Source organism: Leptopilina boulardi, unplaced genomic scaffold (assembly GCF_019393585.1).
Source record: "Leptopilina boulardi isolate dan_hultmark-lab unplaced genomic scaffold, ZJU_Lbou_2.1 LbouV2_121, whole genome shotgun sequence".
In the NCBI taxonomy this organism is placed as follows: Eukaryota; Metazoa; Arthropoda; class Insecta; order Hymenoptera; family Figitidae; genus Leptopilina; species Leptopilina boulardi.
In genome coordinates, this window is record NW_026137665.1 from 2,306,805 (window position 1) to 2,333,610 (window position 26,806).

The window sequence follows — 26,806 nt, forward strand, 5'->3', positions numbered from 1 at the left end:
AATACCAACATTAATACCACAAAAAACAACCTCAATTTTAGTAAAACATTAGTAGTACCATATATTCCTGAAATATCTATATTAATTCATACTATTTGTAAAAAATTTGATATTACTGTTATATTCACCACAAAAAACAAACTTTGCAATATTATTTATCCTTCCCTCAAAAATAAGATCCAAAATTTTGAGAAAACTGATGTAATATATAAAATACATTGTAAAAATTGCAACAAAGTCTATATAGGACAAACAAAACAACACTTAAAAAATAGAATCTACCAACATAAAATTGCAGAAAAAAATAATAAGGAAAACACAGCTCTTTGTAAACATACCACTGAACTTAACCATAAAGCGAATTTTAACTCTAAAGACATTTTTATATTAGACACAGAAAAAAACTATAGAAAAAGAAATATCACTGAAATGTTCCACATTGTAAAAAATAGTAATTCCATGAACTTTAGATCAGACACTGAAAACCTTTCTATTTTATATCATGATATAATCAATTTAAATATAAATTCAAATGACTAATAAGTAACTTCTTTACTCCTGTTAGTAGACTACAAGTATTACGTTTTTGTATCTCATATTCCAGCTTTCAAAAATATTTTCCCTCTCATATTTTAGGTTAGTTTAACTGTCATGGGTAGCACAACCATGTGCTCCCATGTTTTTAAATTTAAATTTTAAACCATAACAAACCCATAACTTAAATAATGACTTATATTAAATTGTAAACAAAAAATCTTTTAAAACATATTAAAAATATTACTATGGTAAGTCTGATCTTTAGATATTAAAATTGCAATTACTATTTTAACCTAAAAAATAATAACATAATTGTTTTTACAGATTTTTATTCTAAAAACTTCGTTCTTATTCTAAATATAACTTATTCCAATTTATATGCGGTACGTACTAAAATTATAGATGAGACTTTGTGTTTGATTATAATGACATAAAAAATTGTTTTTGTAATTCTAGTCCTGAAGATCCATGTTCATGGTGAAATGCATAGACAAAAGATTTTGAAAATAAATAATTTAACAAAATTTTTGACATATTGAAAATAACGTAATTCTCTTAATAAAGACCTAAGGCCACAAATTTCAAAACATGAAATAAACACTTATGTATTAAATTATAATGTTAAAAGAACTATTTTAAGAGGGACAAAATTTATTTAAGAGAGTCGAATGGTCTCTGAAATTTTTTGGCAAGAAGAGACCTTTAATTATCGCTCTGAACGTGAAATAGTATTGATTTTAAAATACTTTTTTCTCGAAACACGGACACTTTTAACAAAATCAGCCAAAATCCTCATCTTATAAATTTCCTAAATCCAAAAGACGGTACGAATCCATAGAAAAACATGGTTGCAAAACAAAAAGTAGAAAAGTAATCTAATAACAGCTGCGACTTTATGTGCCCTGCATGCTGCTGCCATCTGACGGCGGCAGGAGGTAATGAACCCCTCATTATATTACTTTTCGTTTTGTAATCGTGTTTTTGTATGGATTCGTATAATATTTAGGATTTAGGAAATTTATATAAGATAAGGATCTCTAGTTGCTTTTGTAAAAAGTGTCCGTCTTTCGAGAAGAAAGTATTTTAAAATCAATATTTATCATTTTCACGTTTAGTGCCGTTTTTAAAGAGCGATAATTAAAGGTCTCTTCTTGCCAAAAAATTTCAGAGACCATTCCTCTCTCTTAATATTCACTTTGAGCTGAAAAAAGTATTATTTGTTTCAATTAAAAAGATTTTACTTTTAATGAACCCAATTCAGATAAACAAATAATTATAATTCAAAACATTTTCTTTTTATTTATATCAAAACACAAAAAAATTTATTCTTTACAAGTAAATATTTATTTGAATACAAAAACCTATATTCCCAGGCAGAAATCGACGACCGGCATGGTACCGGGCCGGTACTGGCGGCGGACTTGCCGGTGCCGGCGTGATACCGGTATTTTCGCCGGCCCGTTGCCGGTCCAGTCAACAATGATAACCCGGGAAATATACGCCCCGGTTCTTGTTTTTAGTGTTTTCATGCCGGTTTACTGCTGGCACACTACCGGCGAGATACCGGCATTTCCGCCGGTCGGTGCTAAAAAATACTTCGTTAATTTTCTGCCGGCGTTATGCTGGCGCGGTGAGAAGTAAATGCAAAGTGCGCTTATAAAGTTTGAAACCAGGACCATTTGCAAAAAGTTCTAAATTAATAGAAAACAACTTATCTAAAAGTCAATTTCAATTATGTAATGGCAAAGTTAATAATTATTTAGTACTATACATACATTTATAACAATATACGTTGGGACGGAGGCAAAAGATAAACCGCTGGCACGGTATCGACCCGGTACTATAGCTTTAAAGAAAAAACTTTCAGAAACGCAGTGGCATGAAATTAATTTAATATCTTATTAAATTATCAAAATTCTATAAGATTAAATTGGAAAAGACTTGATGTGATGCCGGCAAAACACCATTGCCGGTGAAAAAACAGTATTGAAAAGTGGTACCAGGCCGGTGCCGGGCCGGTACTAATTGTGATGCCGTCATAACTCCGTTTCCGGTATAAAAACGGTATTGACAAGTGGTACCGGGCCGGTGCTAATTTTTAAGCCGGCAGAACTCCATTGCCGGTATAAAAACGTTATTACATGGTAGTACCGGGCCGGTGCCGGTGTAATGCCGGTCGTCATTGAACATCCGGCACGGTACAACGATGTCGGTACTGGTTTCCGACTTTACCACCGGGCTGGTGTCATGCCGGTCGTAAGCATCGGCACACCACCGCACCGACTTTTCTGCCTGGGTTATTGAAGAAAATAATTTTCGTAGTTGATTGAAAGTAATATTTATTTGCACCAATTTTTTTGTTTTAACTTTAATTTTATTTTGATCCAAATTACTATTTATTGGAAGCAATAAAATATTTAAGTTTAGTATAAGTATTTATTTCATTTATATACATATATAATGAATAATAACAATATAAATCATTTTTTTAGATCAAATAATTTTCTTTCAGTATGTACATCAAATAAGTAATTAATTAAATTTTATTTTAATTTTATTTATATAATATATGAAAAGAAATTTTGTTGTCGTTAAAATTTATTTTTCACTATATAATATTTCATTAAATATACTTTTAGGGTTTTTCTATTAAATAATTCGCCGAGTACAAAAAGTTATTTATTTTGTTTTTCATTAATTTTCAACTGAATAAAATTTAATGAAATGTGAAAAAGTAAAATTTTATATAATGTGATAAATATAATTTTAAAAGTAATGTTGTAATCGTGCTTATGAATTTATTTTATTTTTTTGTTTTTAAAGGACGAAAAATTATGCGCAGACTCTTTGAATGTATACGATATCAGTGTTGGATTCAACACGCCCGCATTCATATCAAGAGACGCCACGCGTCGCGGCGCTCAGTGCCGTTTCGTTCGTGTGTTGGAGCGTTTCTTTTTCGCTTCTTCAATCGGTACCACGTTTTTGTTTCATAAAAAGAAAAAAAAAATTAGTAAATAACAAAATATAATATGTTGCCTTCAATTGTTGAAGATTTTAAAAGTTTGCTACACATATAAGTAGTAAGTGACATTTTTTTTTTATTTCAAACAAATTTTTCAATAATTTTTCTATTTATAATAAAAAAAAAACTAAGTTTAAAACAAATTGATTTATAATTAATGGATTCCAATAATGAAATTTGTAACGCTATTTAATCAATGAAAATAACATTCCTTCTTGAAAATTGATTTATCAATAATTATATTGCATCCTCATATAATAGAGGAAGTATTTTAAATAGACTTGAATATTTATAGAAATTTATATTGAAAAATTATAATTGATAAAGAAAGATTATTTTTTTTTTTTTTATTTATAAAAAAAAGAAATATGTATAAGAAAAATTTGTTTTACAATAAAACTTTTTAATTCTGTTTAGATTTTTGTTTTATAAGTTATGATGAACGTTCGTATGAAATAGAATTTTTTTTTGTTTATGTGTGATGGATTTAAATGTTGCTATAAATCAGTTTTACAATCAGCAAAAAAGTTTTACCACGTGACATTGTGCATTTAAAAAATATTTCTGTACAGAAACATTAAGTTTTGACATATCGTTAAAAATATACAAAAATAAATTCAAAATATTAAATATAAAAATTATTTTCAATTTTTGCTAAAATTAAATATGTATATTATAAAACCGCTAAATTAAATGGTATTTATTTAATTGAATCGTTATAATTTCGAATCGAACTCATTTCAAATTTTACGCAAACTTTTTAGAAAGCATGAAAAATTTGTTTTTCTTTCGAACAATTTGAATAAAAAAAATTATTTTCCTTGTAAAATTTACTATACATTTTTGAGTAGAATTAATTATGAATTACAAAAAGAAATTGAATTTCAATTGCGGTATACAAAAGTGAGGAAAAAAAGTTGCAAACTAAAATTTCAAAATTAAAAACATGAAAAATATTTCTTTGTGCATCAATTTATTTTTTTGAATAACTCAAAATTCCGGGCAAAAAAATTAAAAAACATTTTTTAAATACGTCTAAAATTGAAATTTTCAAATAACAAATCGTGTGCCTAATTGTACTGTGTGTTTTTTTTTTTTTGCTTAATTGTGACATAAAAAATGAAAAAATAGAATTTGTTGATGAAAAAATATTATTTTTCTCCAAAAAACGGCAATTAATTTAAATGATAAAGAAACACTTTTGCTTGATATCGAAAAATATTCAATTTAGAAAAAAGTCTAGTAGGACTTTTTTAATTTTCCTAGTAATTTAAGTTTTCCACTTTGAATGTTTTGAAAGATAATTTTAGCACAAACAAATGTACAGAACTTTGTAATTTTAGAACAAAATTTTTTCTTTTGATTTTTTTTTGCCCGAAATTTTGATTTTTTCAAAAAATTAATTTTTGCTCGAACACAATTTTAGAACAAGATTTTTTTTTTCTTTAATTTTAATTTTAGACTTTTTAAAAATGTTTTTTTAAAAATTTTTTTCGAATTATTAAGTGAAAATGAGAAATTTAACAAAAAAGGGTTAAAAGTAATATTAAACATATTTTTATTATATTTTATATTAATTTTTTTACTATGGATTTTTTTAAATATATTTGTACCTATTTTGATAAAAAAATGTTTTTCGAATTTTCAGTTTTGTAATTTTGAAAAATTTAAAATTGGAAATTTTTCTCTATATATATTTAGATTTATATACCCTAATTGAAATTCACTACTTTCAATTACAATTCAATTTATTGTTGTAATTTGTAATAGTAATAATTAATAGTAATAAAGTAACTAATTTTTAGTGAAATAATAGACAAATTTAACTAATTAAATTAGTTACGAAAAATCTTAATTTTTTTAATTTAACCTAAAAGTGAATTTAACTAATATAATTAGTTATTTTTAACGAAAAGATTAATAGAATTATTATCGATTGAATCAATAATTTTAGTTAAATATATTAATTTTAAATAAAAAATAATTCTTTGGTTAATTATTTTATTTATATTATGTGGAACAAATTGGATAAAAATACAGTAAATTTAATACACACAGAATGAACTTGAACTTAAAATCATCTACGAATGATAAATAAAACATAATTTTTTAAGTTAAGAATCATGTCAAAATCATGTTGAATAAATATTAAATAATCTGTGAAGTGGAACATCCGAATTTTGCCAATTTGCAGGAAATGATAGATTTTTTCGATACAGGGCAAAGAACTAGAATAGAGAAAAAGCAGGATGGGGCAGGTATCAAAAATATAAAGATTTGGCATATTTCGGACGTTCTACTGGAATTTTAGTGGTAATTTTCATGCCGCCATTGTAAACTAACCCTTAAGTTTAAATCGCAAACATTATGTTATGTTTCAAGACTCTGAATAGAGCAGCAAGTCGTTCCCCCTTCCCTCATCTCTCTCCGTATTTCCCGCCAAAAATAACATAAATTATTAGGTTATGTTCATTTCAAGACTTTCAATATAGCCGCAAGTGGAGGTAGATTTTTTGACAAAAATGACCTGAATTTAAAGGTTATGTTCGTTTCAAGACTGTGAATATAGTCGCAAGACCCCCCTCCTTCCTTACGTTGAAGGAGAGGTGGATTTTCCGCCGAAATTGAACTAAATTTTAAGGTTAAGTTATTTTGTCGGGAAACGACCAAGAAACAAACATAACCTCAAAATTTAGGCCAAAATTCGGCGCAAAAAGACAAAGGAACAAACATAACCTCAAAATTTAGGTCAAACTTTGAAGGAAAATGATTTAAAAAAACGAACATAACCTTAAATGTAGGTCAAATTTTAGCTGGAAAATTTAAAAAATTAGATAAATTTTGTTTTAAAAATTGAAAATAATAAAAATTATTGTTAATAAAAATCGTAAATGACATTTAAAGAAATAATTAATAAAATATTAATAATAGTTTTAAATTCCAGAAATTGTCTAAACATTAAGCCCCTAGTATATATATATATATATATATATATTTCTTTACAATTTCATCTGTAACCCAATTTTTATTTCAGGGGAAGGACACTTACTTTAATTGAATAAAACTGATAAAGATTGATACACAAAATACATTATTGATGTTATATATCTTAATATATTGTATTATAGATATATATATATATATATATATATATATATATATATAGAGGGTACCTCAATAAATAGGAAGATGTGTTTAGGGGTACAAAATCTATATTTAATTTTCATTGAGTAATTTGACTTTTATAGTGATAGATGCGTGCAAGGGAGTAACTATTTTATTATAAAATATATTAAAGTATAATATCAATATCATTTTTTTAATGATTATAATATGTATACATATATATGGTAAATATATTTTTTTCAATCTTTATAGAAAACAAAGGTTTACGTATTTTTTTTATTTTTTTATAAGTGCTTAAATTTTCGAGTTATAAATTTTTAAAAATCTGATTTTCTGGGTTTTTTTTTAAAAATACTCCTAATTTCAATGACATCTAACTCTAAAAGTATTAAATTTAGGAATTATCACCAACATACAAAAAAGTTTCAGTTTTTTATCAATTTTCAAAATATGTTAACAAAAAAAAATAATTTTGAATTTGTTTAGAAAAAATAGCGATTTTTTCTAAATAAATTAAATTTTTTTTTTTAAATTTGGACGCGATTTTTTTTTTATTTTTACACGTACATGAAAATAATAAGAAAATTTTGTAATAAGTTTTGAAGTTTTAGATCCTTTTGTTTATATAATTTAAAAAAAAAAATTTCACTTTTTTTTTGTTTTTTATTTTTTGAAATGAAAAGTATTTTGGGCACTATGATGTTTTAGTAAACTCATAGAGAAGCAAATTAAAATAAATTTTAATTTGAAAAATAAAAAAAAAGAAAAATTTTTTTTAAACAAATTATATAAACAAAAGGATTAAAAGGCCCACTGTAAAACTTAATACAAAATTTTCTTATTATTTTAATGTGTGTAAAAGTAAAAAAAAAGAATATTTTACGAATAAATAAAGTTTGAGAAAATTTAAAAAACCACCATTGATGTAAAGAAATTCAAATATTATTTAACTATTTATAATTTCTTTATAGTACTAAAGTTATAAGTAGAAGTGGACTATTGAGGACTTACAACATGTTTTTTTTTATATATATACAGTAGATTTACCAAACAGGTAAACTCTTTGCCGTGAAATTGAGTTACGAACATACGAGCGTGACTTGTGATCGAAATAACATTCTAAATTGGATTGACTTTGATTCACGATTTATTTTATAGAGTCCCATTGTGACAGAAATTTTTTTTTTTTTTTTTTTTTGAATTTGTAAAATATATAACACAATCTTAAATATTTTATTCAATAGTCTTCTTATATCAAAAAAAAAATAAAAAATTATTTATTTTCTTGTTTTTATAATTATTTTGAAAAAAAATTTTTGTAATGAAAATCACACATATGGAAAGAACATCAAAAAAAGCTTTCAAAACTGATAATATAATAAAAAAATTTGATTTCAATATTTAATGAGAGAAAAAAATAATTAACAAGAAAAAATCCATTTTCTTTCCCTTTGATCACTTCACGTGAAATATCCCATATATGTTAAATATTATACTATAGTAAAATATTAGCAAACTCAGTATAGGTATTTATATTAAATATAATCGTTATAAAAGATATTATAATGCAACAACTGCATTAAAATTTATGATAGGCAATATTAAACCTGCGAAGATATTCCTTTTGAAATAGAAAATATAAAAATTTATGTTTAGTTATTGCTATTTCGAAGAAAGTCGTAAAAGATGCATATATATGTATATTAAAGAACGAATCATATCATAATCATATGAAGGATAATATCAAATAAATATTTTATATTGTTATAGAGAAAAATCCCCCTTCAAAGATCTAAAGATAGTTGACTGTAAATATATATATTAATAACATGTATCAGCGGCTTTAAACGCATATTATTATAACATAAATTCAATTCCGTGACATTCTTTTTTTAATTATTATTATTATAAACTTACGTATTATATAATTATACAAAATATAATAATATTATTTCATTATTATTCTTTTGTTATTTTTCATAATTAAGTACATTTGTACGAAACACCGAAAAAAAAAATATTCTTGTATTCAGAGGAAAATTCCTCTTACAGAATCCTCTTGAATTTTATTCTTAAAACAAGAGTATTACTCTTTAAATGAGAATATTTTCCTCTAATTTCAAGAGGATCGAAACAAAAGGACTACTATTCTAGAGCATTCCTCTTATATTTAGAATAATCTTTTTAGAATAAAAATAATACTCTTAGAATTTAGAATAATCTTCTATGTTTAAGAATATTCCTCTAAATTCTAAGAGGATTTCCCATAGAAAGTCGCTCATGCGCAAAGATGATTGCGTCATATCATTTACGTCGCGTCATAAATCGCATATCATACGTGAAAAAGTTTTAGTTTCTATGTGAAAAAAGGGGAATAAACCAAAATGGATAATAATCTTTTAAATATCTTGATAGAGTTACAACTTACACAATACGTGCCTATTTTTGAAGGTAAAAGAAATTTTTTAAAGTAATTTTTGAGAAAATTTAAATAATTTTGAGGTTATGCTATTTAAAAATTTATTTTATTACGATTTTTATTTATTTCAATTTTATTTGAAAATTTATTTAAAATAAATTATATGTTTTGCGCATAAAAATATTATTAAAAATAGATTTAGTTGATTTAATCAAAAAAATTAAAATCAATTTCAATTTATTTATACTCAAATAGATGTAAATCATGGAATAACAAATTTTATTCCTTTTAATTTTATAGATTATATCTATGACATACAAATTAGATGATTGCATTTTTATTATTTCAGAATTCTTTTTTTAAGATGATATTTTCCTCTTAAAATAAGAGTATCATCTTAAATTAAGAGGAATAATTTTACATAGATGACAATCCTCTTAAACCTAGAGGACATCCTTTTGCAGCATATACTAGAGGAAAATATGCATTGAAATAAGAGGAATCCTCTTGAAACAAGAGGATTTTTTTCCGGTGAAGATCACTGCTCATATTATATAAATAAATACAATTCATTATTTTTTTATGTTTATTTTTATTATTAATTATTATTTTTTTATATTTATTTCTATTAATAATAATTAATAATAGAAAATAATTATTATTATTATTATTAATATTTATTTTTATTATTATACTATTATAATAAAAAAAAATTTATTTAATTCAAATAATCGATTAATCATTGACTTATCAAATTTAATAATAATAATATATTACTTATCAAATAAATATTATTTACTGGAACCAAATAATTATTTGTATTAAATAAATTGTATTTAAATCAATAATTCTTGTACTTGAAACAAATATACCTAACATTTAATTGACACAAATAATAATAAATTATTTAATAAAAATAAATATTATTTATTCGACAATAGTTGAGTAACCGAATAAATTTTTTTTTTCAGTACAGTATTAGTATATTATTATTAGTATCTGTATTACTATTATTATATTAATATATAATGAAAATTGAACAATTGAAAAAAGTTTCCACCTCCGTTCTTTTTTGTCAAACAAGAATCATTGTTAATTTATAGCCACGCTGTGAATAAAAGATTCCTATAGTTCATATTAAGAATCGCTTTGTATTGAAAACTACCCTTAAAGTTAGTGTGATGATAAATCATATGGATTAGGGGTTCGTTGAATATATATATATTTTTAGGGGTATTTCTTATTATGAAAGATCAGTAATAATTTCTTTAGTACATTAGACAAATGTAGAAAAGAAACTTGATATCTTCTAATTTTCTATTGACTGATTCCATATATTTTTCACGCCCCTTTGCTATAAATATATATTCCTTATTTTATATATATATATGGGGCAAAATTTCTCAAGTGATCCAATTAAAAAAAATTTTATCAGATCGGACTGAAATTTTTACAAAATATTTAGTACTACATTTTTTTAAAATTTGAATTAGTAAATTTTTTAACTAATTTGAATTAGTGACTCACTTTTTGCTTTTAAATTAAATAAATCCCACTAATTCGATAGTAAAAATTTTTTTTTACTATTAGTTAAATTTTACTAATTATTCAAAAGCAAAAATTGAGTCACTAATTCAAATTAGAATCAGTTGAAGTGGAAATATATAAATTTAAAAAATTGAAGTTAATGGCAGTGCGGAAATGAAAATGAATATACATTGTAATTGACTGTCCCGCCTCCTCTAATTCATATATTATATATTTTTATTGGATCACTACTACACTACTATTATACTATTATACTTATATATAAAATATGTAATTACTTAAATCAATTTTTTCTTCATTTCAATAAATATATCTAAGACATAAATATTGAATAGTAAATGCAATTTATTATTTTTTAAAGAAATTTTTCTTCATAATATTTTTTTTTTTTTCTTTTTTTCATAATATGTTCCTTTTGTGAGTATTTTCGATTCGAAAGGCAAATATAAGTACACCCAATCAATATAAGAAATTGCTACTATATGGCTCACACACACACACACACACACACACATGTCTATATATATAAAAGAAACTTTTTCAAACAATCCCTATACCTTTTTTACCCTACTGAAATCGACCCTAAAAGTGAAGACTCTAGCGCGATAAATCTCAAGTTTACAACTTGACGAGATAACCCACGAAAAATTTTCGCTCTTTACAAGTTGAATTTATCACAAGAATTAACCTCAGAAATGTTGAAAAACGAATGGTTTACGTTTAAATATAAAAAAAAAATGAAATAAAATGAATATATTCACCCTCATTCAAATTTATACTCATCTTGAAACAAAAACTTTATTCTCCAACATTAACACAAATTCTCTTATTCTATTTCCTTTATCAAATTCTCAATTTTAAAATAATATTTATATATAGATTTTGAAATGAATAATTCTATATATTTTCTTTTTTGTTCACACATTCTGTTGTAATATATATATATATATATATATATATATATATATATATATATATATATATATATATATATAGGAATAATAATAATATAGAGAATAAAAGTGTTCTAATTCAATTGAGACAATATACGAGAAATTTGCCAAAAAAAAACAAAATTTTTTTCTCATTGTGCAATTATTCATTTTTAAATGGAATTTAAAAAATTTATTTTATTTTAATATGCCGCACTTACAAAAAAAATTTATTTAAAACCACTAAATTTCAGTTGATTCAACCAAATAAATTTACGTTCCTGATACAGTTAACCAAACTTTTGTTTAAATCAACCAAAAGTTTATTTGGTTCAATCAAATGCTTCTTTTGTTCGAAAAATTTATTTAAAAAAAATTTATTAACAAAACGTTTACTTTAAATAAATATTTATTTGAGATAAAAAAAAATTTTTTTTTGGTTGAAATAATTAAAAAATTATGTTAATACAAAAAAAATGGTATTTTGGAATATAAAAAAGATCCCGTGTGGAAATCTTCCCAAAGTCGCCCAAAGTGAGACTGGGCCCAACTTGGCTTCCCAAAGTTTGAAAAATAAAGAAATAAAAGAATTAAGTTAATTAAATATTATTATTTAAATAATATGCTGAAGAAATATACAAAAAAGCGCAACTGTGAAAAGCTGAAAAAAATTTTTGTTTTTCATTGTACTTATGGGTAAAGTTTGGGTCAACCCAACCTGGCCCCAATTGGGATTTCCCAAAGTATTCCCAAACTGAAATTTAATTTAATATTCTGTTATAAATAAATAAAAAACTTGAGAAAAAATGAGAAATAATAAAACTAGTTAATTATATTTAATTTATATGCCGTTTGGAGATTTTTTCAAAAGCCAATATGGGCAAAATTCACATTTCAGGAAAAATAAGGAAATTGAAAACTTTAGTTAATTATATTAATGCTTAAATAATACCTTCCCTGAATAAATAAAATGTATGTCAAGTTCTTAGTTTTTAATTTGTTGAACTAAGCTAATTAATAATAATAACTTAGTCGTTTTTTGAGTTTGGGCTTACCCACTCTCAATCATTTATTTCCTATTTTTATTCAATTTATTAATAATAATTGAACATAATTTGAACAAAATTTTGACTTCAACGACAACTATACTTTGGTACTTATTAATTACTGGTAAAAATGTTAAATTAAAATAAATGAAATTAAGTAAGTGATTATATTTTAATTTATTGTCTAACCTAATCATATTTTTCACATCTTTGATACTGAGAAATTAAAACTTGTCTGCAGGTACGCGTCGTTAGCATAGAGGTTAGAGCGTTAATCTATAAGTCCGTAGGTCGTAGGTTCGATTCCCCTCGTGCGCAGTTTTCTTTATTTCATAGGTTTGCGTTATTTCTAGATTTTCATTTATAACTTGTACCAAAACTTGAAAATCTAATACATACACTATTATTTAATTTTTAAATTATATAAATATTTTTTTTACTTTTTCTACTATATACATTGTTTGTTAGTCGTCATCTTTAATACAATTTAATTTAAAAGGAAATTATATTTATTCATTTAATTTACTCTTTTGTTGTTAAATTATTTATATAATTATTAATTAACAATTATAAATAAAAAATGGAATAACTCAATCTGGCCCCAGCTGGGATTTCCTATCTATAAAAAAAATCATCATTAAACAAATGGTATTACACTTCGCTTCTTCAAAAACATTTTTTTTTTCGATTTTCTTTAGAAATAATAAATTACTATGGCTTACAATTTTTAGACGTATGTATTTGGTATACGCAACCCTAATTTATATTTAGAATTTAGACGTAAAGTTTTTTGAATTAATTTTTTAGAAAATGATCCAAATTGTAGGCCACTCTTTCCCCTATATGTCTATAAAATAACCTTGTCATTGTGGATTTTCTTCATGAAACGTAGTTCCTCTTTTTTTTCAATTTTTTATTCATTTCTAAATTTTAACTTTCAAATTATATTTATCTGAAATTGGTGGATGTAATTTTTTTTATATTATAAAAAAACAATTTTTTTTTTGACAATCACAACCTCGTGAACAAAATTTGAAAAAAGAAAAATTGATGAAACTTCCTATGAGTTTTTGGGGTCGCTGATTTCAAATCCGATGTTTGTTTTTCAAAAAGTAAAAATAGTGGAAATTAAAAAATAAATTTAATTCTCTTGAAATAGGGCAATTGATTACGAATTTAATGTCAAACGATTAAAACGAACATAACCTCAAAAATCAAAGTCATGTTCAAAAACATAGGTAGAAAAAAACGAACATAACCTCAAAATTGAAGGTCGTGAATATAGTCGTAAGTCCATATGACAGTTACTGATGTCAAATTTATAATTAGCATCTATAAAAATCTCCAAATAACAAATTTATTAAATATTCAACAATTTTTTAAAATTTCATTTGCCACATTGGATACGACATTTTGAATTTTTAAAATCCAAATTCAGATTTGTAATTCTCGACCTTGAGAAACTTCACGACTAAGAAGTTTCAAATTTTTTAAATATCAATTTTTCAAAACTTTTTTTTTTATTATTTTCTACAAAATTTGACTTTAGTCGCCATTATTCGACAGCCATTTTAAATTATTAAACGCTCTCTAAAGACTAAATTTGTGTTTAGCGTTTGTAAAATACATTTCTAATAATTTTCTAGGTTCTTGCTTTTTCAAAAAATTTTTTTTTTGTTAATATTTCGCGCAAATAAATTGTAAAACAAAAATCAACAGATTATTTTTAATAAAAAACAGCAGTTTTTTTGGAATTCTAAAAAAATCCAAACTATGAAAACTTTTTAACACGTCAAATTATTAGTATTCAACAGGTCAACATACATATATATAGAAAAAATGTAATTTATTTCTAGTTCATTCAACTTATTTTTCAAAATTTTAGTTAATTTAAAAAATTTTGAAGCACATTGAACATTTTAGTTCTACTAATATATGCGGTACTATACAAATTTTTAAAACTAAATTCAGGATTTTACTAAATTATTTGAAGCCTTATTAAAATTTAATAGAAAAAACGTAGTCATGAATGGACCACATTTGGTTTTTCGTGTATATAACTTTTTTTGGAGGAAATAATTAACTAACTTCAATACACCATTGGATAGGTAGTGAGAAAAGCTACAAGTTACATATATGTACATATATTTAGAATTTTTTTTACTGTCATAGAAAAATTTACATAAAAAACAAGGAAGTGTTCCACTCATGACCATATTTCCTATAAAATTACATTTTAAAAATTTAATTGAAAATTTAATTAAAAATTTTTAAATATAAAATTTCTTGAAACGAAAAATCTCTCATTGTGGACCTATAAAACTATTTTATTATATTTCTCTTTACAAAAAAAAAAATGTTGATATACTATTTCAAAAATTCTTAGTTTAAATAGCATTTGCACTTATTTCAAATCAGTTCCTTTATAATGCAGTTCCATAAAAACATTTTTCATTTCCATTCAGATGACAAGTACCCAGTAATTTTTCTTAGAAATTTCACTTCGTGTATAGCAACATAATTTCTCTCCATATATTCCTGGTTTATACATTCATCATAATCAAAATAAAAAATTATAGTTGCATTTTATAAAACGTTCGGAAGACTGATAAAAAAAAAAATTTTTTATTTTAACGATTCATTTATTAATCACATTTTTTTTTTGTTAAATTAACGCGTATATTATATTACGTTCTATTCAAATAAAGATTATTTCGAATATGTCTATTCATGACAATCTGATAAAATTCCAGCAATATTGGACAAAATACCAATAAATGACCTTCCTGACCTTTATGATGGCTCCCCACAGTGAGATTAACCTAATAAAGCTTTTCATTTGAATGTACAGTGTACAACGTATGTGGAGCGCAACCGGAAGTCACGCGATCAATCTTCCTTCCACATCCTTGCCTCCTTCTATCGCAAAGCAATTTAGGTTTTGGGTATTTTGAATGATTAGTTCGTTATAGTTTACTACTATTCTACTTTCAAGTTATGTACATCTATGTATATATGTTTATGTATAATGTTGAGCGCATATAATTATACAAGTTACGGTAACATATTTATATAAAAAACAATATCGCAACATTATAACAAAAACATGTTGAAAGACATTTCATTAAATCTGTAATTAGATGAGAAATTCTATATATATCATTATTGTTTTTGTACCAAACTTGCGAATATATTCAATAATTAAATTAGAATTTGCAATACAATAAATCTTAATTAATTGAATAATATAATATAACCTCAAACCTCAAATTGACGTGAAATGACCCATATATCTGACTACAATTAGTTTTAAAACGAACATAACCTCAACATTCAAGGTCCTAGGTCTCCAGGAATCAAGGTCATAGATCATTCATAACCTCAAAATTCAAGGTCATAGGTTTGTTTTTTTAGGCCTTAGTTCAAACGTAACCTCAAAATTCAAGGTCATAGGTCAAACATAACCTCAAAATTCAAGGACATAGGTCGAGGAACCTTTGGGTTTGAGGCTATGTTCGAAAAACATAACTTCATATTACCCTATCTAAGAAACGTACATAACCTCAAAATTTAGTTAAAATTTTAATAATTTTAATACTTCCAAACCTTTAAAAACCTCATCTTATAAATTTCCTAAATCCAAAAGACGGTACGAATTCATAGAAAAACATGGTTGCAAAACAAAAAGTAGAAAAGTAATCTAATAACAGCTGCGACTTTGTGCGCCCTGCATGCTGCTGCCATCTGACGGCGGCAGGAGGTAATGAACCCCTCATTATATTACTTTTCGTTTTGCAATCGTGTTTTTGTATGGATTCGCATAATCTTTCGGATTTAGGAAATTTATATAAGATAAGAATCTCTAGCTGCTTTTGTAAAAAAAGTGTCCGTCTTTCAAGAAGAAAGTATTTTAAAATTAATGTTTATCATTTTCACGTTTAGTGCCGTTTTTATAGAGCGATAATTAAAGGTCTCTTCTTGCCAAAAAAATTTCAGAGACCATTCGACTCTCTTAAATAAATTTTGTCACTCTTAAAATAGTTCTTTTAACATTATAATTTAATTTTTTAAAATCGGATACAAACACTACAGCAATATAATTATTTATATGTAAAATTAAAAATAAGTAATTATCTTATCATTTATTACAGTATTTATTAGATTAAATAAATTCTGATTCCCCATAAAATTACTGTTTTTTATATAAAAAACTAATTTTTTTTTAAATCGGGCACGTAAACTGATTTTAAAAACTATTGAGAAATGTTTTTTTATTCATCTAAGAATCATAATCAAAAAGAATTTTAAAGTGCCAATTCATTTTTATTTAAATCACCTTCTGGCGCACCGTGCTCCACCTAAGTCAGGCACGTGAACAAAAGAATATAAAAAAAAATATTTAACCAAATTTAAGAGATCGACTTAAATTTCACGTATAATCGCCATATAATTTAAAATTTTAAACAATAACCTCAAAATTTAGATACAATCAAGAGGCCGTTGGGTTTGGGGTTAAAACCTAAAAACATAACCTCAAAATTGAAACTAATGACCTACGATACAAAATCAAATATTCCCTTAATATTACATGTTTGAATAACTAATTGAGGTTAGTTTCCCCATTTTATTTTGACGTCTAAAAGAGCTTATAGTCTATATACAATATAGAAAACAATATCGCAACATTCTAACAAAATATACATTATGTTGAAAGACATTCATCAAATCTGTAATTAGATGAGAGATTCTATATACTCATCTAGTTTTTGTGCAAAACATGCGAATATTCAATAATCAAATTAGAATTTGCAGTACAATAAATCTCAATTAAATTCAAACATAAAATATACATGTACATAATCAATTCGCTTTCTATAATTAAAATTTAATTACAGAATTAATTTCAAAAAATGTTTATACGATAATGTAATTATAATATGCAAAAAATTTATCATTTGTTTTTTGTTCGTGAAAAGAAATTTAAAATTAGGATATAAAGCTACTTTTTGACCCAACCCAAATCCAATTCAATTGAAATAAAAAAAAAAAAAAAAATTGAGTTAAAATTTTGCCAACGTTTCAAATGGTAAACCGCTTCCTCCATTAAGGCAATTTTTATTCTCTTCGAATAACGTGTGGTCGAAATTTTGTCTGGAATCAATTTCTATAAGAGTATATAATCTAAAATCCTTATTACACTTTTTTTTATATCACTAAAAGTATAAATATTCAATTTTTTTTTTATTTAGAAATTAGAAATTTTAATAATAATAAAAGTATTAGTAATAGTAAAATAGTAATAATAATAATAATAATAATAATAATAAAAATAAAATAATAGTGGAGCATTCTTTGTATAAAAATAAACACAAAAAGTAAAGAAAAGACTGTATAGGAAAACTGATACAATATTTACTGAACGTTTTATATATACATATATAGACACTAAAAATTGCTAGAACTCAAATATAATTTTTTATACATGAATTGAGCTTTTTTAGATCTGACAGATATTTCCAAAAATAAATTGCAGCTTGATAGTAGTTGGCACATTCATCAATCTTTATTACTTAAACACATATCACGATAAAATCTAAAATTCTTTCGATATCTTTCGCAAATCAGATTATAAGTCTAAAAAATATGACTTATTTTATAGTATGGAAACATTTTTTTTTCCCCTCTTTTCACATTTTATCTCTCATCGTCACACTGAGACGAAAAAAAAACAAGGGATGACTTTAAACAAAAAAAAAAAGAAGAAGACGTACCCTGTCCTTATCTGAAGCGTTTTTTTTACTTTCACGAATATTCGCATATATGCCATAAAAAGAAAGTGAAAAGAGCTCTTGAAATGATACCAATTTTCTTTTACATATATTTTAAGAAAATAATAAATTTTAATAAAAGTTTAAAAAAATGCGTTAATAATAAATTATAATATATTATATTATAAAAAGATTTCGCCGCTGTCTCTAGTACAGGTCATTTAATGTCAAGTATACCCAACACATGATTTTGACTAGGTTAGGTTAGGTTACGTTAATTACTCTTGACATGGAATGACCTATATATATATATATATGTATACCTATATTAGTATTTTAATTCTGATTTTAACCTCAAACCCACAGGCGAATTGACGTAGAACGACCCATATAATAAAACGAACATAACCTCAAAATTTATGGTCCTTGGTCTCCAAAGTTTAAAGTCATGGATCAAACATAACCTTAAAATTCAAGGGAATAGGTTTCCAGGCCTTAGTTCAAACATAACCTCAAAATTCATGGACATAGGTCAAGTGACCGTTGGGTTTGAGGCTATGTCCGAAATTAATCCGAAATTCAACTCACGAAGCATTCAGACTCACGTACCATTCATAATTTGTCTCAAATGAACATTAGGCGAGAATTTCGACGCTACACGTGAGCTCACAATACTCGCCTACCATTCAACTCACGAAGCATTAAAACTCGCGTACCGTTCAAAATTTGTCTCGAAAATTTCAGATATTGTACTATCTATATCAAAAACATAAGTTAAAAATTAACATAACATCAATACTCAAGGTCAAACGACAGAATCATAGAGATTAAAACGAACATAACTTCAAAAATCAAGGACATATGTCAAAAACCAAAGTTTTTGATGGAGTAGAGACGGACATAACCTCAAAATTATTATCAGGGGTCAAGATATGACCCTCTCTTTCAACTTTTAAAGGTCATAGGTCAAAGGAGAACATAACCTTAAATTTACGTTGAAGGTCATAGGCGTGTAGGCGAACATAACCTCAAAATTTGGACAAAGTTATAGAAAAAATCTGACATTACCCCAAAATTAGGGTCATAGGTTAGAAGAACGTAATCCGTGGTGCATCTTAGAAACAAATTCTTTAAAATGAAATAATAAATTTTATTTAAAGAAATTGGGTAAAATCAATTTTTTAAAAACATATAAAAACTTATTCGATCCCTAATTAATTTTTCAATTGCAGAATAGATGAAAATTTAGTTTACGGATACAAGTTAAAATATAGTTTATGTTCATATAAAAAAAAAATAAATTTCTGCTGTTCAAATTTAAAAATTTTTTATTAAATATAAATTTAATTAAAATAATATTTAATATTTTTAGTAAATTTAAATAGGGGGTTGGCTCATCTTCAGGGCAAAACTATACAATTAAATGTGAGCCATTAAATTGGCATTATACATTAAAAAAAATTGAAAATTTTTTTACATGTTTTATAATGTGAAACGAAGAGAAAAACAACACAATTGCGTGGTGTGTCATGAGAAAACAACATTCAAACAATTATAATTAAATAAAACACAGGAATATTTGATTATTATTTATCCGCTATAAATTTGTATTTGTGAAAATAATATCAGCAAGTAAAGAATTTAAAAAAAAAGAATTTAATTCATCCATAGATTTTATTTAAAAACAAAAAAAAAGAGTAATAACATTATAGATAATACGCAGAGAAATTGTGAAAATTTTAGCATTTGAGTGGTTTTGCACCTTCATCGCATTTATTTATTGAATGTGATATTTTAAATTCGAAAATGTGAAATAAAATACAATTCCATTAATAATTTTTTTTTTATTCATACTGTGAAATAAAATTATTACTTTGTAAAAAATTACCTTTTTAAATGTAATTAAAAAATGCTGTTCTTTTATAATTAAATTTTTCTAAAAATGTTATAATAATAAATGGATATATATAAATATATATATATATATATATAATTAAAAGTCTTTTTTTCACCTCTTAATACATTATCCAATTAGAAATGAACCTAAGATAAAAGCAGCTTACCGATATGGCTTGCAATTTGCTCGATTGCGGTCTCTCTTTCGACCGCTGGCTGAAAGTATTATATTAGATATATAGGAGATTCCCCTCTCCCTTATATATATATATATATATATAATCTTTCATGGTTTTTCTTCAAAGTGCCCTTGTCAATAAAATATAACCCACTTATCCCGACATTCACCTACTATATATATTCTTCCGCCTCGTTAACAAAAAGGTTAATGTGCACTTTTTCTCTTATACATATATATAAATTGAAAATTAATTTCACCCCATTTGCTTCAATACTATGTTGAGGAATTTTAAGTACATTCAGTATACCTAATATGAGAGTGCTGAATAGAAATTCGATAATGTTAAGAATTTGACATTCTTTTTTTTTTGACTCTTAGGTAGTGAAAATTTCCAATAATTTTTAGTCAATGTCAAAAAAAAAAAAAAAATACCGTAAATTTAATAATAAACAAATTACAGATTAATTATTTAATAAAATAAAAAAATTAGGTAATTAAATAAAAAATTTATTTACACTTTTACTTAATTTTGCAACTATATAAATAACATTAACTTTTAACTACCTATAAGTAAATGAATTATAAAATTACTCACCTCAGAATAGTAATCAGCAACCCCGAAAACCCCCGAGTAACGATTTTCGAGTCAATTTGATGAATTTTTAATTTTGAGTCGCACATTTTGGATCCGCCATTTTGAATTTTTAAAAAATGATATCAAATTTGTAATCGCCGTCACCGAGTAATAAGTTTTAAGCGAATTTAATGAATTTTTAAAAATTTGTCTGCCATATTGGATCCGCCATTTTGAATTTTTTAAAACTGACAGCAAATTTGTAATTAGCGACATTGAAAACCCCCGAGTAATAAATTTCAAGCAAATCCGATGAATTTAAAAAATTTTATGTCCTCCATTTTGAATCCGACATTTTGAATTCTTAAAAACCGACATCGAATTCGTAATCATCGATGCCGAAAATTCGCGAATAACAATTTTTGAGTAAATCCAATGAGTTTTAAAATTTTTTGAAACTAGCTGTAAATTTGTAATTAAAAGTTCAACTTTAATCGACATTACTGTTCCGCAATTTTGATTATTGTAAAAATCTATGTCACCATGTCAAAGCTCAAACATTTTTGACGTTATATTATCACCTGTCGCATATATTTTAAAATAGTATATTGTCCAAAAATATTTATTTATTTATTTACACGGGCAATACCGGAATAATTCAAAGTAAAAAAAAAAATTGAAAATCCATGTTTTTTGTTAAATAATTGTCTGAAATTTGTTCAATATTAAAATTACGGTATTTTCTAATGCACCATTTGAAAGAGCGGTTCCTGAGTCATAAAGGCCAATAATTTCTATATTTAAAAGAAATATCATTTACTTGACTGAAATAAATTCTTTTTTTGTGAACTGTAAAAATCATTGTGAAAATTATGTTATATTAATTAATTCATTAATTAAGGATATTTAAAATTTTTAAATTTGATACAATTTACCATTTAATTGACTCAAATAATAATTATTTAATAAAAATAAATATTTATTTAATATGTAATAGTCAAGAAACTTGTTCAATTTAAACAAATACACTACTAGACACTTACAAACATACTTGACGAAGCAGAAAAACAATTTGACGCTGTACGATGTTTTGTATTACCGATAATAAACACCAGAGGCGCTACCTTCGCGACACGTGACCATTACACTAATTCAAAAATATTAATGTAATCTAATATGAAATTAATTTTAAATTTATATATTTTTGCATAATCACTCTATTAATTCATTACTAATTCATTAATTAATAATAATCCACTTTGCACTAATTCAGATTTACATGTGAAAATGGACTGGAAAAAACATTTTATTTGATTCAAATAATCGGTTACTAAATATCAAATAAATATTACCTTGAACCAAATAATTTTTATTTCGATCAATAAAATTTTATTTCTTTTAAATACAGAATTTATTGTTTTAAATACAATTTATTTGATTTAAATAAAAATTACTTCATACAATTAAATATTTATTTAGTAACGAATTATTTGAATTAAATAAATTTTTATTTATAGTGTTTCTCAAATTTAAAGTGAGGTTCTGATCATGAGTTAAAAAAGAAAATGTACTAAAAGCGTTAGAAATAATGGATAATAAAGAATATTTTGCGTATCAGAAAAAAAATATATATAGGTATATAACAACTAATAAAGGAATATTTTCATGTACAAACAAGCTTAATAAACTTAATAAGCTATTAAAAGAGAAAAAAAAAATTATAAAAGTGAAACCATTTTTTTTTTGTAACATATAAAAAGTTTTATGAGATTAAAGAACATTTTTTATTTCATATATATATATATTAATAAAATATTTTTAATGGCTTAGAACATAAACCTTTTTTTTTATTAAAAAAAAACAACATGCATATTTTATTAAAAATTCTTTTTTTAGGTTAAATTGGATCACCATTATGTTAAATAAACATGATAATTCACAATCCCTTGATAATTCCATATAACCACAATATATATAGTTACGGACACGTCCTTAATAAACATTTTAGATGTCAAAAGCATATATAGTATGCATTGCATATATTTCATATTCCAGTCATATATGTATATATATCTACTCACTACATAGGTGTATATGAGAGATTTTAAAAGTTAAAATATTTTCTCTGTTACATACAAACGTCTAAAAATGTACAAACCTATATATTTATACTCGTATAACTGTATATATCACCGGTGAAGTTCGACATAAAAGGCTTTTAAATAATAAATTAAACCATTCATAGCTTTGAGGAGTATATTTAAATTTCATGTAAAACAGTCGTAAAAGGTGAAAATAAAATTTCACAATTTTTTTTTTAATTTTGCACTTTAGAAGAAAAGTAATTAATAAATATTTCTATATGTTATTGAAAATCTATTAATAATGTTTTTAACTGCTTTAAGGGTATTTGGGAACCTCCCACGTGACCAAGTATAGGAAAATGTGTTTTGATAATATACATTTCACTCTAAAATGAGAAAACATTTTTGTCTATTTTTGGGATGATAGATTAGGGTGCAAAGAATCTCGCTGTTCTACGAAAAATACATAATTTTGCGTTAAATTATTAAAAAATGAAGTTTAAAAAGTGGCATTTTTAAACGAAAATGAAAACAAAGATGGCGGCGCATACACAGACGTTGCTTGAGTGTGTCAGTGCTCTAGTAAACAGCGCCAATTCGAGCAAGTGGCCGCTGAATGAACTACGATATAATACATTATTTTACTATTTATTGCTTTATTTTTTATTATTTTTGCGTTAAGTTATGGTAAATTAGTAGAACAGCGAGATTCCTTGTACCAAAAAAAATCATTTCTCCAAAATTTTAACCCGAATTCATTTTTTATTTCAGAGAAAGTTTCAAACCTCAAAAAACGTCCTTTTGACCACATATATATACCCTTAAGGAGGTTATAGCGGAAATAGAATTAACATTAGTAATTTAATGAAACTTGGTCCACTATTAGATAAATGTTTGAAAATTATATGTAGCTAAATTTTTCAGACCTCTAGGTTCTTGTGAAAAAAGTTATAAGCGTTTTTGTTTTTGAACAATTAACATTGTGTCTTATGGGAATTAAGTACTTTTTCATACATATTTACTCACCACAAAATAATTAACATTAGAAAATTGATGAAACTTTTTTTTAATACAAAACAGATATTTAATGATTAAATATCTGTTTAAAAAAGTGTTATTAGGTTCTTGTGGGAGCTGCAATAAATTAATTTTTAACAATATTTCACGTTTTATACGTTAAATAGAACAGCTGTCAGAACGTCTGACAACGTTGTACACTTGATCATGCATATTATACGTTAATTTTGCGCGCTAAATTTTAAAATGTTGATTCTGATAGCACGTATAAAATACGCTATATTTAAAAAGAAAATAAAAATTAATAAATAAAATTGATTATACATTTTTAAAATTAAATTAAAGTTAATTAAATAGAGGGATAATTGTTTTATTAAAGTAAACAAGTCATATAGCAACCATTTGTAACTCGACTGACGTAATGTGGTGTTGCCAGACGTTTCACAGTACCGAGAAAGTCAAATCATAAAATAATGGTTTTTGTTTTGATTAGTTCAGTCAATCCCTATAACCTCCCTAACTACCTACATCTTAATTTAAATTTTTAATCCTTCGATTGGGAACTAGAAAATCTTATAAAAAATATAAATCAATTTCATTTTAGATGAACGGAATTCTGGTCATCGGACGTCATGTTTTTTCCAAAGACGTTACTTCGATGGTGTTTGAGTGAGAAATTAAATTTTAATTGACTGATGACTGAGGACATCTGAGTGTTATACAGAAATTAATAAATAGAGAAAATTAAGTAGACTGAGTAAGATAGGAAAATAGTCATGACAATATATGTAAGAAATATTCAAATTATCATTTAGAAATATAATAGCTAGTGAAAAACAAAAAATGTTCCAATTACCGCGGCAGATAAAATTTGTTCTTAAATAATTAAATTAATAACTGTTTAAACGTGAAGCATCGTAATATGTAATTGCATTAACGAAGGTCTAAAATAATTTATCCAATAATTTTAAAAGTTCTATATCAACTTAAATAATAAATTATTATTTTTTTTAAAACCGTACATACATTTTATCTTCTATACATTACCAGTGTGATCCGGAGTAATCTAATCTGTAATCCCGACAATGAAGGAGATCACTTTTTTAGTCTTCTAGTGAAAAATTTTTGGGGAATTTTATATTATTCCCCAAAATTCTGGCACTATTCTTTTGAAATCTACAGCACGTTTACATTTTGTTGCAATTTTAAAATTATGGGTTCTACACTGAAAAAAAAATTTATTTGATTCAAATACCGGTGTATTTGGTTATTATCAAATAAATATTTACTTGAATCAAATATTTCTTATTTGAATCAAATATATAATATTTGAATCAAATATTTCAGTATTTGAAGCAAATACCATTTATTTGATTCAAATAAGAAATATTTGATTCAAGTAAATATTTATTTGATAATAACCAAATACACCGGTATTTGAATCAAATAAATTTTTTTGTTCAGTGTAGGAATTAATAATTCAAAGCGATTGAACACCTCTGAGTGATCTAGAATATGATCCGTGAGCACATCGAAAGCACCCAATATCTGTCCCTCAAAAAGTTTAGATGCCGAGTTAAACTTCTTTCAGCGTAGAAATGTACTTTAAATAATATTAAAAAAAAAATTCATGGTTTATTAAGAAAACATTCTTGAAAAAGACCTTTTTTCACGCGTTACAACTGGTGTACCCCCCCCCCCCTCTTAATACAGGAAAAAATTGTCATGAATAACTTTTAGAATAAATATTAATAATAAATAAATAAAATTATAAAACTTAAATTCTAAAAAGAAAAAAAATTAAGATTGTTCAATCTGCACAATTTTTTTTGCATTAATTTCTTTATACAATAAATATTTATATTTTTACTTTAAAATAACAAGTTCATTCACATCGTTTCATTGCAAAACGGAAGTGTGTCCAGCTTTTTTTTTTTCTTTTTATCTTTTCTCGCGAGTTGTTCGCATTTTTTAAAGTATATAAATTATAGAAGTTGCGTGTAAACTGCAAAGAGTGTATGTATACGTGGCTACCAGTGCGCTATATTGTAAGTGCGTGAGAACGAAAATCCCTTTTCACCTACTAGTCACGTAATATTTACTGAATAAATAGCGTGAGGTTCTCGTCTCCATCAAATATATATGAGAAATAAATCAATGCATGAAATATTTTTTTTTTTTTTTTTGAAATACAGAAACCTTATGAAATACTAACACATTTGAAATTTCAATTTAAATGTCATTGGAAAGTGGTGGATGAAATAGAAATGAAGGAGAGAGAGAGAGAGAGAGAGAGTTAAAAAGAGTGAAATGAAGAGGAGAAAATAGGAAATGGGAAAATAGAAAAAAAATGGACTGTTTTATGCACTCAAAGATGTGAAGAGGTAACTAAGAAGTGGACGGGATATGATTTCAGTGTGGATTACGTTAAATCAGATTGTATCTATGTAAAAATATAATATATACAGAAATATAGAATTTCAAAATTAACAGTATATAGAATTTTTTTTTCTAAGAAAAAATCACATCTTTTTAACCTTGTTATTTGTATTTACTGAAAAAGAATTATTCGATCCAAATAAATGATTTACTTGTTTACTTGTCCATTAAATATGTATTTGAACAAAATAAATATTTACTAGACCTAAATATT

The 26,806-nt window shown here is 25.0% G+C and overlaps 1 protein-coding gene across 1 annotated transcript in view; it reads left to right on the forward strand.

Annotated features, from left to right (window-relative positions):
- Window positions 1–3,446: 3,446 nt before the first annotated feature.
- LOC127286361 (GTP-binding protein Di-Ras2) overlaps window positions 3,447–26,806 on the forward strand; it is a 144,454-nt gene continuing 121,094 nt past the window's right edge. Inside the window, exon 1 of the mRNA XM_051312764.1 lies at window positions 3,447–3,620. The gene's annotated coding sequence lies outside the window, so the exon portion shown is untranslated. The remainder of the gene's footprint in view (window positions 3,621–26,806) is intronic.